General features: G+C 39.6%; 1 long non-coding RNA gene across 1 annotated transcript in view; it reads right to left on the reverse strand.

Moving 5' to 3' along the window:
* LOC148214969 (uncharacterized) overlaps positions 1 to 15,784 on the reverse strand; it is a 76,267-nt gene that overhangs the window by 27,737 nt on the left and 32,746 nt on the right. The window lies entirely within an intron of this gene.

Genomic DNA, 15,784 nt, shown 5'->3' on the forward strand with positions numbered 1-15,784 from the left:
AACGATGTTTCCAAACTGAGGTCCTGCTTTCAAGGACAGAGAAGTCTCAAGTTTTAAATGGAACTCTCTGAGGAGACCAACATTCTATTCATGGCAGCAAAGCAATCCATTTCACCTTTGAAAAGTGTCTTGAAAGGAGACTACAGCTGCAAAGTTCCTCTATAATTTATCACGTAGCCCTGAACATATTTCCCTATGCCTCACACCAACTTAATTTAAACGTAGGGCAATACAGTGTCACATTTCCTGCTGTCCTGCAACTTTTGCCTCTTCCATTCTACTTTCTCAGTGGCACAAGACAAAAGTTCTGCTTTTTATGTATGTATGTATGTATGTATGTATGTGTATATAATTTTATTAAATATTTTACAAAGAACATAAAAATTAATACAAACCAATAAAGAGTAAAAAAAAAGCAAAGAAAGCAAAGAAGTAGGAAGTAAGAAAAAGTGCAAAAAGAGAGAACAAAAAGGAAAAGAAAGAAGGAGCTTCTGATTTTTCTTGCAGCAAATACAATTACAAAATTAACTCTTACTCTAGGAGTTCAAAAAAAGCTCACTTTTTTCTATTATCCAATTTTTTTCCAATCACCAAAACTACAAATCATAAGTGCATTTTTTTCCATTTCATGCAAAATGTCTACAAGGGGTTTCCAATCAGTCATAAATGTAGATATTGTTTTTTCTCTAATCAAGGAAGTTAATTTAGCCTTCTCTGCAAGTTCCATCATCTTCACCAACCATTCCTCCACTGTGGGTAGTGTTGAACCTTTCCACTTTTGAGGAAATAATAGTCTTGCTGCAGTTGTCTTATATAAAAACAAAGTTCCATGACTTTTTTCTAATTGCCTGTCCATTAGTCCAAAAGAAAAGTGTCTGCCTTCAGTTGTACTTTAATCTTTAAAATATTCTGAATTAATGTATGTATTTGTATCCAAAATTTTTTGGCTTTTCTACATGTCCACCAAACAGTACTGGTGTTATGATGGAGTAGAGGGTTTGCCCTCCTAGCTGCCACATTGGATAGCAATTGCAGTTTCCAATTCATCTCCAAAGGCAACCCAATGTATAGTGTGTAACAGTAATCTAGTCAAGCAGCAAAAAGGATTCAATAGAATCTCACCACTTTTTTTATGACAGATGGCGTAACACTCTGCCTTAAATAAACATTAACTAGCATATGAATCCAGCCAGTTGTATCACTTCTAGCCACCCAAAGCAGCCAGAAGGAGTTGAAACAAACCCACAGACTGCAAAGAATCCTGTTTACTTTCTCCAGTTCTGCAGTCTCAAAGTGTAACACAAGGCATTGCCTTGCTCACCACAGTGGACTCTGCCTAACTAGTGTTCAACCCAGAGCAGATATTAGTGACTTTATCTTCAAGGAAATCCACAAACTTGCAGGCATCATATCCCACTCATCCTTTCCTGAAAGAATCTGGGTTACTCTGAACAGGGCTGCTGAGCAGGAAGTTGAGAAGAATCAATAAATTATCACTCTTATAGCCACTGTGTAGGCTTAAACATGACTTACCAATGCTCAGGTCATGTCCTCTTTTAGTCTTCTGCCACCATTGCTCTAAGTATCTTTTCAATCACTTCATTTACTCTTCAGTAAACCAAGGAGATGCTTGGGAATAGTGACTGGGCAGGACTCTGCAGAACCAAACTCATTCAGCTCTATGGCCATCGCCATCTCCACATTCCAGAGTCATATACCACAACTATACCATAGTTATAATGATTTATTTACTGGGGCTTATATGATACTTCATATAAGTCCAGTGGGACTTATATGATGCTTCATATAAGTTCAGTGGGTCTTTGAGCAATTTGCATTCCCTTCCTACAATAAGAAGATTAAAATAGGAAAATGCAATGATAAGAAAAACAGTAGCAAAACCAAAACAGAAGCAGAAGAAGGCTGTGACCATCAAGCAGCAATAACACTGAAACACAACCTAAGGTTCCCAGCTTACAGCAAATCCCTATCTTTGTTAAAACATCACATTTTTACACCTTTCTTAAAAATGAACATGGTGGGGACAAGTCTTATCTCAGAAAGTAGACTGTCCCAAAGAGGAAGGGCTGCAACTAAGGAGACTTGGTTCCTTGGGTCCTGTAGAGGACCATCTCTATGAGAAGAGACCTACAGCAAGTCTGCCCTACTTGATTTTATCAGGCAGATACGACGTTTGTTCCACATTGGCTGTGCCAGAGAGAAAGCAGAATTAACCATAAATGGCTAATGTACTTATGGTGGGTTCGAGAAAATTGTCCTGTTGGTGACATAAGACTGAGGGGTAGACTGTATGGGAGTAAGACAATCCTGTAGGAAACTTAGGTTCAGAAAACAGGCAGCTAGCAATCAATTAAGGTTTTTTTCAGCCTCTTAACTTCCATTCTATATTCTTCAAACTGAGTGAACGAACACACACACACACACACACACACTCACACCAAGAGTGAATGAGACATCGACTCGCTGATCCACCTGACACAGACGTACAGTAAGGACATTGGGATGTCATTCAGACTGGAGAAGTGTGGCCGGATGGTAGTAAAGAGAGAGACGTAGTTAAGACTAATGGGGTGGAACTACCAGAGGGCCACATAGCAAACATACAGACCAACTATAAGTACCTTGGTATCCCACAGTCACATAGAAACCACAATGAGGAGGCAAGGAAGACAGCAACATCCAAGTACCACCAAAGGATAAGACTGGTCCTGAAGAGTCAGCTCAATGGGAAGAACAAGATCCATACTATCAACAGGTATGCCCTGTCAGTCATCAGATACCCTGCCAGTATAATGAGCTGGCCAAAGGAGGACATGGAGGCTGCCGATGTGAAGACCCAGAAGCTTCTCCTGAGACTGTACATCAGCTGGAAAGAGAGTGGGTGGGGTCTGGTGAGTGTCAAAGCCACTGTCCTGGACAAAACCCAGAGCATCCATGAGTACATCACTAAGATGGCACCCAAAGATGAGCTGCTGAGAGAATGCCTGAAGCAGCAGCAGACATTGGAGGAAGTGCCACGGCAAGACAAGACCTGCATGGGATGTACCATCTACATCCCATGTAGGGATGAGGTGAGTTGACACTGGGAAATTCTACCAGTGGCTGTAAAGGGCTGAACTAAAAGACAGCACTGAGACATTGATCATAGCAGAACAAGAACAGGCACTAAGCACCAGATCCATAGAATCAGGGGTCTTCCACACTAGACAGGACCCAAGGGGCAGACTGTGCTGAGAGGCCTCAGAGACAGTCCAACATATAGTGGCAGAGTGTAAAATGCAGGCAGGAAAGCATACACTGAACAGCACAACCAAGTAGCTGGCATTGTGTAGAGAAACAATTGTACAGTGTATGGACTAGACCCTCCCAAGTCCAGATGGGAGATTCCACAGAAGGTAGTGGAGAATAACAGGGCTAAGATCGTGTGGGACTTCCAGATCCAGGCGGACAGGCAGGTACTGGCCAATCAACCAGACATTGTGGTTATTGACAAGGACCAGAAGATAGCTGTGGTGATAGATGTAGTGGTGTCAAGTGACAGCAACATCAGAAAGAAGGAGTATGAGAAGCTGGAGAAGTACCAGGACCTGAAGGAGGAACTAGAGATGATGTGGAAAGTCAAGACCAAAGTGGTCCCAGTGGTGGTAGGAGCACTTGGGGCCGTGACTCCTAAGCTGGGAGAGTGGCTCCAGCAGATCCCAGGAACAACATCAGAGCTCTCTGTCCAGAAGAGCACAGTGCTAGGATCAGCTAAGATATCACACAGAACCCTCAAACTCCCAGACCTCTGGTAGAGGACCCGAGATTGAGGAAGACACAGACCACCCACAGGGGTGAGAGGGGATTTTTTTTTATACACACACCCACACTATATTTATCAATATATTATGTATAGCTTATATATTGATATCGTAATTAAAGTAGGAGAGTGTGTACCGCCAAAAAAATCTACCATTATGTAGCTGACAATTACTCGAGAAATGATTCTTCAATCCCACAGTGGCTTACCTAGGGTCTGAATTAGATTTTCATCATATAAAATGCTTCATGGCCAGGCAATTCTTTCCTATGAATATGAATTGCCTAAAAACCCATCTCTCTCTTTCTTTTTTCAAGTGCAAAATGTTCACTGTTTAGAATGCAAACTGATAACGTTATGGCAGTATTTCTCAACCTTGGCAACTTTAAGATGAGTGGACTTCAACTCCCAGAATTCCCCAGCCAGCATGGCTGGCTGGGGAATTCTGGGAGTTGAAGTCCACTCATCTTAAAGTTGCCAAGGTTGAGAAACACTGCGTTATGGGAAGATGAATGGCCACCACCTCCTCATGTGATCCGCTGATCACGTGACTGAACAACAAGCAATCTGCTTGCATGGGGTGTTTTTTCCCCCATGCCTGTTCTGGCTATGTTATATTAGCTGCCACTTTTTCAGGTTCAGGAATTGCAACTGGAGGAAAGCGTATCACTTTTTTTCCACTGTAAATTATAAGGAAAATACTATTTAGTCTGACTTGAGACAAGAGTAACCACAGTAATCCTTTCTTGGTTTTTGTTTGTTTTGTTTACTGCTTCTATTGAGGTAGCAGTGTTTTAAAGGACAATTGAATATAAAGATTACTCCCTTTTTACAATTCCCCAATCTCTGTATTATTTATTAGTTCCACCTCATAAGAGGGCCTTCACACCGGCATGTTTCAGTGGTTCCGTTGGGCATATACAATGGCATGCCTTCCCAAGAGCATTCGTGTATCTGCTCGGACCGAAATGGAGACAGTAGCGCACGTGCTTCTAAAATGCCCTATCACTTTTTTGGGGGGCCTCTGTTTACAAATTATCCAGACTGTCCTCATATGGCAATCGTACCTTACCTACTAAATGGCCAGGATCTGGAAGTCTCCAGAATGGTAGCCACATATTGTACCATTGCTACGTCCATTAGAAGCTTCTGAACATGATTGTTTTTCTAGGTGTATCTTGTACAAGATGCAGTGTAACATATTTCTTAATTTCTGTAGGTTTGCTCTATAACTCTGTGTGTGTGTGTGTGTGTGTGTGTGTGTATACTTGTAAAATTTAGTGTTTACTACAGGCTATAAATGAAAGGTACAGCTCCTGTAACAAGCCACTTTTCAAAACACATAATGGTCAGACTGCGCTTACTTGCAGGGTGGGTGAAACTATAAATGACAACTCTCTAACCACCAGAGTTTTACATCACAGATGCAGAGCACAGTCTGTGGGAAAGAGGAAACCATGACTTATCTGAACATATGGTTTCTTAATTCAAGTTAAAATGTCTGAACCCTGTTGCATCTGGTGCCATTTTAGTTTGTTAAAAATACCACACAAGGCTGTGACTAAAGGAGAAGAAATGGAGAAAAATACAGTTATTACACACTCAAGAGCCGTTTTTTGCGGCTCATTAGCCAGTGGCCTCCGTGACTAATTAGGTTTTGTCATTGTTGCCGGGTCATTATGCCTTAATTTTTTTGCATAGTTATTCAGCCGTCACTTGAGGAAAAATGAAGGAGAGAAATACCTCTCTGAATCATTTCTTTTTCTTTCTTTTTTCCAAAACCCTTACTGTGGGCTTAGAGCACCCCAAACTGATGAAATGATCATTTTGCCACAATGGGACAATGAAGTGTTAGTGGATTAAAGAGGTGCTTCTTTTTACACTACCCAAGCCCCTTATTGAGTAGCAGAGGGTAGAATTCAGCACGGAAGATCATTAACTTGAAGTCAGTCATCCAAAGATAATGTTTGCTCCTTTGCTTTCTTTGTTGCAAAGAGAGCCTCGGTAACTACTGTTTTTAACTTATTTTGAAAAACCGGAAAAAATACATGCTAAAAATAAAGGCCTTAGGGTCTTGCACAGGACTCAGGCCTGGCTTAATTTTTGCAGAGAAAATGGAAGATACTATGCAAAAATATAGCATTAGCACAGTGGGGCCTATGTTGGGCCTGTGCTACTAAAAGGACCCATGGTGAGAGGGGAAACATTGGTGTCAATCACAGGGTAGGACTTGACAAAGGCCCATAATTGGCGTAGGTCCACCTCATACTTCTGTCCCGCTGAGCTTGCAGCCCCAGACCCGTTCTTGAGCTCCATCGCTAACAAGTAAACAATTTATCAGGGTTAGAACTCCTGCAGACTGCCCCATCACGCGCTCCATTCAGGACCATGATATCCCCTCCCATGCCAGCACCGCCACACACTCAAATTTACGTATACCGTGCAATTTGTGGCAGACGCACCATGTAACAACAAATTTACAACAGGCATACCATGAAAATGGCTGTGTCAATATAATGACAAACAGGGGTAACACCACAGCTGTTGCAAGGCCCTGGACACAAGAGGGGAGAGGGAATCCAAGGGTCACAAAAGGTAGTCATATCTGAGCTTAACTCTGCTCTGTGGGTTTTCTCCGCATAGATGATCAATTCACAACTGATATTCCGACCACAACGACCTCTTTAAAATATTCATGAAAATCACACATAAGATGAAATTCAAGCACCAAAAGAAACGTGCATCATGTAGATTTTGCAACAGTTTGCTTGTTTAAAAGACACCCCTCTAATGAATGCTACTGGAATTCATTTTCAGTGAAGACAGGAGAAAAATAATGAAGGGTTAGGGATCACAGGCCCTTTTTTGCAACAAGCCAAATTTAATTAAATGGGCATTTAATTGTTTTTTACGCCAAATGAAATAAAATACGTGTTTTGGATGCTAACCCCCATAAATCTGCATTTATATTTCTTGCTGTACCTCTCATAACTCTTCTTAAATTAGAGCAATTATAATGATGTAAAGATGACAGTGACATTACTGCCCAGCCTATTTTCTTTGTGTAGTGTTTTTATGCAATTTGATTCCATGTGTGATGCTAGCTTTAATCTGTCACAAATATAGAGCTCAATAAACAGACTCGTATTACACAACAGAAATACATGTGTGTACACATGCACGCACAATAACAAAATTGACTTGTATATAGAAACTTTGTTGTTTCTTGATATTTTCACTATACTGTACTTTAGTGTTTAATCCTAATTCAGAGCGAAATTGAGACCAGGGAATAAATATGGGGTAGTAAATTTGAAGTCAAGAAAATTACTAAAGTGCTAAAAATGTGTCTGATTTAAAGTTGTTTTGGTCTCAATTTTCAATCTGTCATGGAGGTTAAGACTTTACAGGTTTCATATAATGACACAAAACCAAATATACAAATACAAGAAAACTTGCTAAAGCAATCATTCGGCTGATATGCAGTGCTAACATAGTGTGATGAGCAAAAACTACCCATTAAGGTTCGCTTTTAGGCCTTACTGTTGTCTTTAAACAAGTCACTATAGCTTGTTCAACCAACAGTTGTGAAATAGAACTTGGTTTACATAACATGTGAGTGCAGCATCTGCATTCTCAATTCCAAGACAAAATGCATACAGTATCCTGTTGTAATATCTGAGCAAAAAGTCAGTGACAAAAATAAAACTTCCTGCATCAAACAGAACATATAAATGTGTCATTCTTCCAGTGAATTATTCCCCCCCAAAAAAAGGTAGGAGAAAAAAACATAACTGAAGAGAAAACATCACTTTTCCAGAATGTTAATATCTTTGAGGGTAAGAAGTTATGATAGGTAGTTTTGCAAATAGACTTCATGTACTGATTTTATAGTAAGGAAGAATTATACGGAAGTTTTTATGATGTTGTATTGTGACACACAGCTTGCTCACTTATATGTCTAATTTTGTTAATTTTTATGTAGATTTATGCTCATTTTTAAAATAAAAGCACAGAAGGGAAATTATGGTATTCTTGCCCAACGTAATTTGTAGATTTGTACAAAATACAATTTCAGTTTAACACATTTCTATTCTATATCTTTTCCATATATCATACAACAGCCTTTCCTACAATTCCTCAGCCAGAATCACTGAAAATTGATGTTCCAACACATCAGGCCAGAAATAGCAAATCTTAAATTTGCCTCAGGCCATTCTTCAGGAAACTTCCATTTAACAGAAAATCAGGAATAGCATGCAGAATTAAAATGGCAGCTGCAAGGTGTGTGCTACTGAGAATAGAGTTGTTGTTGCCCACTATTGCCATTGTTCCTTTGTTACAATAAATAAATAAATGAACTGATATAAATGGGAGCATCAGATAACATTTTGCCAAGATTATCTCAGTCCCGTTTATTGCCATGATGTCCTTCCCAATATCTGCCCTACATTTCAAGAAGTAAATTATTTAATATTAGTTATGCAGATGCACATATGCAATGGGCCCTTTTTACTCTGATCCTAACCATGGCTGATGAAGAATTGATTGGGAATGAATCCCACTGATTAGAAAAGGAACTTCCATTCAACTATTTTAGTACTGGATGGGGTGAAGGCTTGATTCACTGAGAATATGGAATAGTAATACAAGTTTTATGTTAATCATAAGGCAGGGTATACTAATGTGCACATTTATATGTATCAATACATACTTAGAAATAATGCTAATTTAAATAGTATGTGTTACCAAAGACAGAAAGACTATGAACAAATAATCTATGTTTGCCCAATATGCTAGCTAGGGTTCAAACCACATAATATATTATTTTTATAGTCTGAAGATGAACTTGAAAGTTTTAATTACTATAAAGAAAGCAACCTGGATTGGGACCATTATATACCACTTTGGGCTGGTTAAGTACCATCCTCCATACATTATTTTAGATTACTTCCATTGCTTGTGGGATTTAAAAAACAATATCAACACAGAGAAACTTCACTGGTGCCAGGAGTAGATTGTTGGTGTTTTTTTTTAAAATTAATGTTTAATGAGTGTCCAGATTCTCTGTGGCTAGAGAGGATGGGTGGGAGTTTAACATTCCCCAATGCATGCAAGTATTCTTACTTTTATTTTTTAAAAATTAAGTTAGATTGAGACTGGACAGTCCTTAAACAGAATTCAAATAGAAAACTGTTTCTGACAGTTTTCAAATAGAGGGTTCTTCCTGGTTTTTCATATCAGCAACTGCCTGACAGTCTCAGTTCTTGCTTACATGATGACACTTTGTTGAAAATAAAACTAGTTTCAAAACTACCTTAGTTAAAAAAGTACAGTGTTTGAGCTGATATGAAAATCTGTATTCCTCTATCGTAATTTTTAATGCATTCAAGTTATCAATTGTACTTATCAAGTGATGAACAGGTAGGTATGTGGGTTCAACATTTTGATTTTTAATATAAAAAAATGACACTAGGGATGATCCAAACATTCACTCCAGGGTAGCCCCAAAGGCAAGCAAACTTGGTCACATGCTTGGAAGCAAGATCAGAATAAATAGCCTGCTGTCTTTGTTCTGATGCCTCAACTCCTTACCTTGTGTCAGGGCTCTCCAGAAATAGCTCTGGATGAGGAACCTGCTGGAGATATCTTTTATCTTACTGAGTACTTAGGACAATACAAGTGCAGATTAGGGTTGTACAGTGCTTTGAATATGAAGAGCACAGTGAAAACATGGGGCTAAAATTAAATATTGTATAAAGACCAAACTAATGACAACCAGGTAGAACAATCAGGCTTAGAACTAACAATGTAGATATTGAAGTGGTGGACAGCTTCTGCCTTTTAAGATCAAACAGCAACAGCAAAAGACCCAAAGAAATATACCACAGACCAGCACTTGGTAGAGCAGCTATGAAGGCCTTGGAAAAGATGTTCAAATGCTGCAATGTATCTGTAGCTACAAAGATCAGAATAGTGCAAGCGATGGTATTCCCTGTGATACTCTATGGAAGCAAAAGTTGGATTTTGCAGAAGTACGATAGGAAGAGTATTGATGCTTTTGAACTTTGGTGTTGGAGAAGACTCCTGAGAATATCATAGACAGCCAAGAAAAGAAACAAATGGATCATTGACCAAACAAACCCAGAGTTCTCACTCAAGGCACAAATGACCAGGTTCAAATGATCCTGTTTGGACACATTATGTGAATACTTAACTCTGTGGAGAAGACTCTAATGCTGGGAAAGGTGGAAGGAAAGAGAAGAAAACGATCAGCAGCGGGGTGGATGGACTCAGTTACAGTGGTGATGGGTGCACTATTGGAAGACCTGAAAGACCAGGTTAGGGACAAATCGTCATGGAGAAAGGAGAAAATCTATCTATGTGGTCACTAAGAGTCAGCAATGACTTGATGGCACATAATCAATCAATCAATGGTCCTTCACAGTGTGAGAAGGTACAAACGTAGCATTTGCAACTCCTTAAGGGTGTGCTTTTTCCTGGGTTCATGAGCCCAGGGCACTACACAGTTCTAACAGAGACTATAAGCAAAGAGCTCCCTCCCATCCTCCTTGCCTCTTATTCCTTTATGAAATTTATAGGCTACCCCAATCTATCATGACTGTGGGAGGTTTACAAAAAACAAACAAACAATAAAAACAAAGATGTGCATCTTTGTTTCTGGGAGTTGAAGTCCACACATCTTAAAGATGCCAAGGTTGAGAAACATTGATCTAGAAAGACAAAAGTCTAGAACAACCATCTAATAGACCGAAACACCACATAAACATTAGGTCACCCACTTGTACTCAAGCCCTGAGGGAAGAGTCAAGTATTAAGGTCTCATATAAGTAGGGCCAGGATAGGAGCTATACAAATCTAGGGGTGGGAGTGGGGAGTCCAGAGGGCAGGCACCATGACAGAGAAGTCCTGCTTCCTGGATTTTACCAGATGACATTGTTTAATTGATGGAATCTAGACCCAGAGCAACCTGACTCCATCAGAATGTGTAGGACAGGCAGAAACTAAGAGACAAGCAAGCCCTGTGTCATGAAGGGCTTTATAGGATTTGCCTAGCAACTTGCATTACACCTGGAAGCCTACTGGTTACCAGTGCTTTGTGATTCTGGACCAACTGCAGCTTCTGAGTGGCCTTCAAGGGCAGCCCTTGATACAGTACAGTGCAGTAATTCAAACGTGAGGTGATTAAAGCATGAGTGATTGTATTAATGGCCTCCTGATCAAGGTATGGACACTCCTGGGACATTGAAAAGCGAGAGACTGCCATTTGTGAGTCAGTATTTCTGACTTGCTATAATCAGCAGGTCAAAATAAAGGAAAGTCACATTTGGACTGAAGAACACACATTAGATTCCCATTATGCTTTTTTTAGCACAAACCTTAAGGTATGTCACATTATTTATCTGATGTAATTCTGAGGGAATGTATATATATAGAGAGCGAGGGAGGGAGGGAAGGAGAGAGGGAGGGAGGGAAAGTACATACAGTATTTGGTGTTTGCTCAGGTTGGGGGCTATGCATTTGTGTGTGTACACATGATATGGAACAGTAATGTTGGAGGGAATAGAAAGCAACAAAGCTTCCCCATCAGCACTACTATTTCCCTACCATTAATAGCAGTAAGAGAACAGAGGCTTGTAGCAAAGCTGTTGTGAAAAGGGGGAAACCTTGTGCCCTGTGTCCCATGGTCTTTCGGAAGGCTGCTGTTCCTCTCCTGACATTAGCAGCAGGGAAGAAGCAATTAGTTCCCCTTTGCTTAGTTAATAACTGAGCAGTTCTGCCTCAGAGAATAATATGGGGTGCCCATCAATGCCCTAAACTATATAATCCCTTGTACTTTTGTTGCAATAACAAGGCATATATATCAAGCCTTCCTGATACATACTTTGCAGTATTTGCAGATGGCACAAATACTCTGTCACTATAGACATTCCAACCATAATGTTGTCAAGAACAAGTTTTAGTTGAATTAAATGGATTAAGACACCCTCTGGAGAATATATGGGGACTTGAAAGTGGATAGCTGACATATGCACAATTAAGAGAGAGGTTTGATAGTTAAAAAGCTGAGAGTAATAGAACAAGATGTGATGAAATTTGAAACGGAATTATGTACAAATGATGAACATGTAATTGCTAAAATATATAAACTTCTGTTGAGATTTGAAATGGAAGAAGAACAAGTTAAAGAGTGCATGATAAAATGGGCTAAGAATTTTGGTTATAATATAATGTACAGCTCTATCCTCTATCCAGTTCAGCATCCAAAGCTTCTAACAGTTACAGCAGGAGAGACTTTCCAGATATTGTCACATAGCTCCCAGCCTCACTCAGCATTTACTATTCTGATGGGATCCATTTGATAATATAATCTAACCACATCAGGAGAACCAAAAGTTCCCTACTCCTGAACTGAAGGAACAGGCTCAAACATCTAAATGGGAGAGGAAAATGCCTCTTCCACACTGATACAGAGACTCGCAAAACAGAGCTTTAAAGCTGCAGAAAAAAAGTATCTAAACAAATCCAGGTACTTGAAGGACTATGCCCATTTGAATCAGCTGCCTTCATGCAGAAGATGCATCTTCAAAATTAATCCTGTAATATATTTTCAACATCATATGAAGTGGGAAGCTTGCAATGGAGCTTAATTTGTTTTGGATTTGATAATGTCACATGGGTACAAAAAAAAATCTCTAAGTATGAGACTCTCTGAGGAGAGTCAGTTTGGTGTAGTGGTTAAAGGCATGGGACCAGAAGCTAGGAGATCATCCTACCTTAGGCACGAAAGCCAGTTGGGGATCTTTGGATCAGTCACTCTTTCTAGATAGAAAGATAGATAGATAGGAAGGAAGGAAAGGAGGAAAGGAGGAAAGGAGGAAAGGAGGAAAGAAGGAGTACTTGGCATATATATCATGAGAGTTTTATAACTACAAAATCACCACTGAAAAGCTCTCTCTGCAGTAGTCACCCTCTGGCCACAGAAGAAAGGGCTCATGGAGAAAGACTTCTGAAGATAACCTTGAAGCACAAATGGGAAGCAATGTTCTACAGTATTAAAAATGTTATTGGTTAACTTCATTGGAAACAATATGGGAGTCAGTGCAAGGGAGACTGCCTTGGTTAATATGCTTAGGTTATCTAGCCCAGATGTACGCTTTGCAGCAGGGTCTGAGAAAAACTTAATAGAATAATTCCTCTTATTTCAATATTTTAAGGCTCCTAAACCTTATCTTCCAAAATGTGCCATTTTGAATGTGATAGTGGGGAGATTATTACATACATGAGAATAATAATATGAATTGAATTTCATTATTTTCATTTCATTTTAATTAAATGTACATTTAGCTGGTCTTGCATAGTTCTAGAAATGTAGCCCCAAAGCCAAGCCTAACCATCGTCTTCCAAAAGTGTACTACATTGTTTTTTTTTAAAAAAAATTTTTTAAATAAAAAACATAGGAATAAAACACTAATGTTTTTCTTGCTTGGATAGCTCTGTGTAGTAACCAGCTCCTGCACTATATATGGGAGAAAAAAGTCCTTTCTTTTATGGCAGGGAGATACAACTATACCTGAGTGCCATGCCACTTCTTTCAAAACAGTTTTTGCCTCCCGTAAGAAACGCCACTTCTGCAGTCGAATCCAAGTAACATCTGCTCAGAGCAACCAATCAATACTGTCGAAAAGTTCGAAGAATGAAGATCATTAGTAGTGTCAGTTTTACAAGCAGAAGGTAATGACGTTAAAGTGAGCAAGGATAATACCCACAAATAGTGGCTTCATTAACCAGTGATTTATCATGATGAAAGACCTGTTTAACCTTTTGATCTCCACATGCTTTCTGATTTTAACAAAAAGCTCTATTATTTTGTGTTGTCAAATGATAATTTGTGGGTTGTTAAAGAGATGTGTGTTCAATTATTCTGAAAAGGACTTATATCCATTTTAGATTTCCAATAGGATAATCTCAAATCTGTAAAATTAATTCAGCGGTTTATTGTTATTTGTTTTTATTTTGCCTCTTGGCCCAAGGTGATTTACAAGAAGTATAGCCAATATCTTAATAACTTCTTCTAGTCTGGTGAAATCAAAGAACGATTTATCAATAATATGTGACACAGTAACCTACTTTAGGAGATCTAATTTTAAGTCTAAACTCACTGAAAGCTGTTTTCTATATTATACTAAAAAAAAAAAAATCCCATTTTGTCTTACTACACTACTTTCTTGCTTAACAATTTAATTATTCCAAGAAATATCTTGCCTTTTCTCTGTGAGTAGAAAGCGAAAATCTAACTTGTCAGAACACTGGGATTTTTTAAAAGACTTAATCATATATTTTTTTAAGGCTTGACCTGGAACAATAACAAAATAAGGATGGTCTGTAAGTTAAAAGGCTTGACACATTGTGCTCAGCCCTCAGAGTGTTCTTCCAGCATAGGAAAAAGAGAGGGAGTGGCATCTAAGATTGGCAGATATTATGAAGTCTTTGAATTAATTAGACCTATGATAAACACAAGAGTTCTAGTAAACAGACTACTACATTTTGCCTATTTGTATTTTAGCTATTTGGTTCCAGTCAGTGACCTCAGGGCCAAATTCCTGGTTAGCAGTCACACTCACACTCACTAAAAAGAAAAAGGTATTGAGAGGGAGTACTGCAGCATACAGAGATGAGGAATTTAATCTTTCTTTTTTGAAATTACAATCCCAGTGAAAATCTTCTCTCCTTCCCATCAGAATGGTAAGGGATGGCGGTGGGTGGGTGGGAGGAATGAAGGCAGGTTGAAGGTCTGCTTGAAACAAAGTAGGACACAGATTTGCAAATTATTTGCAAATTCTACAGTTTAATTTAAAATTATGAGTTGCTGTGATACAATCACATGACACTTTGCTAGGATTAAATTGCAAAGTATATATTGCTCAATACAATTCAGTATAGTCTGAGGCTTCTCTGTTCAGCTGAATACCCACCCCACCACACTCCAACAGGGGCTGAGAGGAAGGAGGAGAAGTCGCCAAGGTTGAGAAACACTGATATAGGGCTTTATAGGTAAGAACCAACATTTTAAATTTCACCTGGAAGCTAATAGCAATCTGGTGTAGGGCTAGAGCACAGATGTAATATGCCCATAGCAGTGGACATCGGGTAATAATTGGGCAACTGCATTCTGGACTAAGTGAAGTTTCCAAGTGATTTTCAGAGGCAGCCCCAAGTAGAACATGTTGCAGTAGTCCAAGGAAGTAGTGATGAGGGCATGAGTTACTGTTGTGAGATCCTCCCACTCTAGGCAGAGCTATAACTGGTGCACCAACATTGGCTAAAGAGCCCCTAGCCCCAGCCTCTTCCTGGACATAGCTATGATTCCAGTAGGGCCCCCATGTCACAGACCTGTCCTGTTCCTTCAGCAGCAGTACATCCTGATCAAGAGACAGTGCCAGGGAGTCAGAGCACCTTGGTGGACAAACAGCAATTCTATTTTGCTGGGACTCAACCTCAATCTGGTTTATCACATCTAGATATTGACAGCCTCCAGACATGGGACAAGACAGTTGCAGCATCTCCTGTCCAGTCTGGGGGAGGGGGCAATGTACAATTGGATATCATACTGCACCCCACACTGATGGATTACCTTTGCCAGCTATATCATATAAATGTTGAAAAGTAGCAGGGAGAACACCAAGTCCTTTGACACCCACAAGGGGATGACCACCTGGCCAATCTCTTCACCACTGCTGCCCACTGAGAAAGGAGTGGAACTACTGCAAAACAGTGTCTCTAATCCCCAACCCTCACAGGCAGTCTGGAAGGACAACATTGTCAGTGGTATCAAAAGCTGCCAAGAGGTCTAAAAGGACCAGGAGACCACAATACCTCCATTTAGATCCCAACAGAGGTCATCCACAAGAGCAATTTTGTCTCCAATATATCCTAGGCTCA

Source organism: Python bivittatus, unplaced genomic scaffold (genome assembly GCF_059951505.1).
Source record: "Python bivittatus isolate LINGU-HERP-01145 unplaced genomic scaffold, Pbiv_v1 ctg000480_np1212, whole genome shotgun sequence".
Classification (NCBI taxonomy): Eukaryota; Metazoa; Chordata; class Lepidosauria; order Squamata; family Pythonidae; genus Python; species Python bivittatus.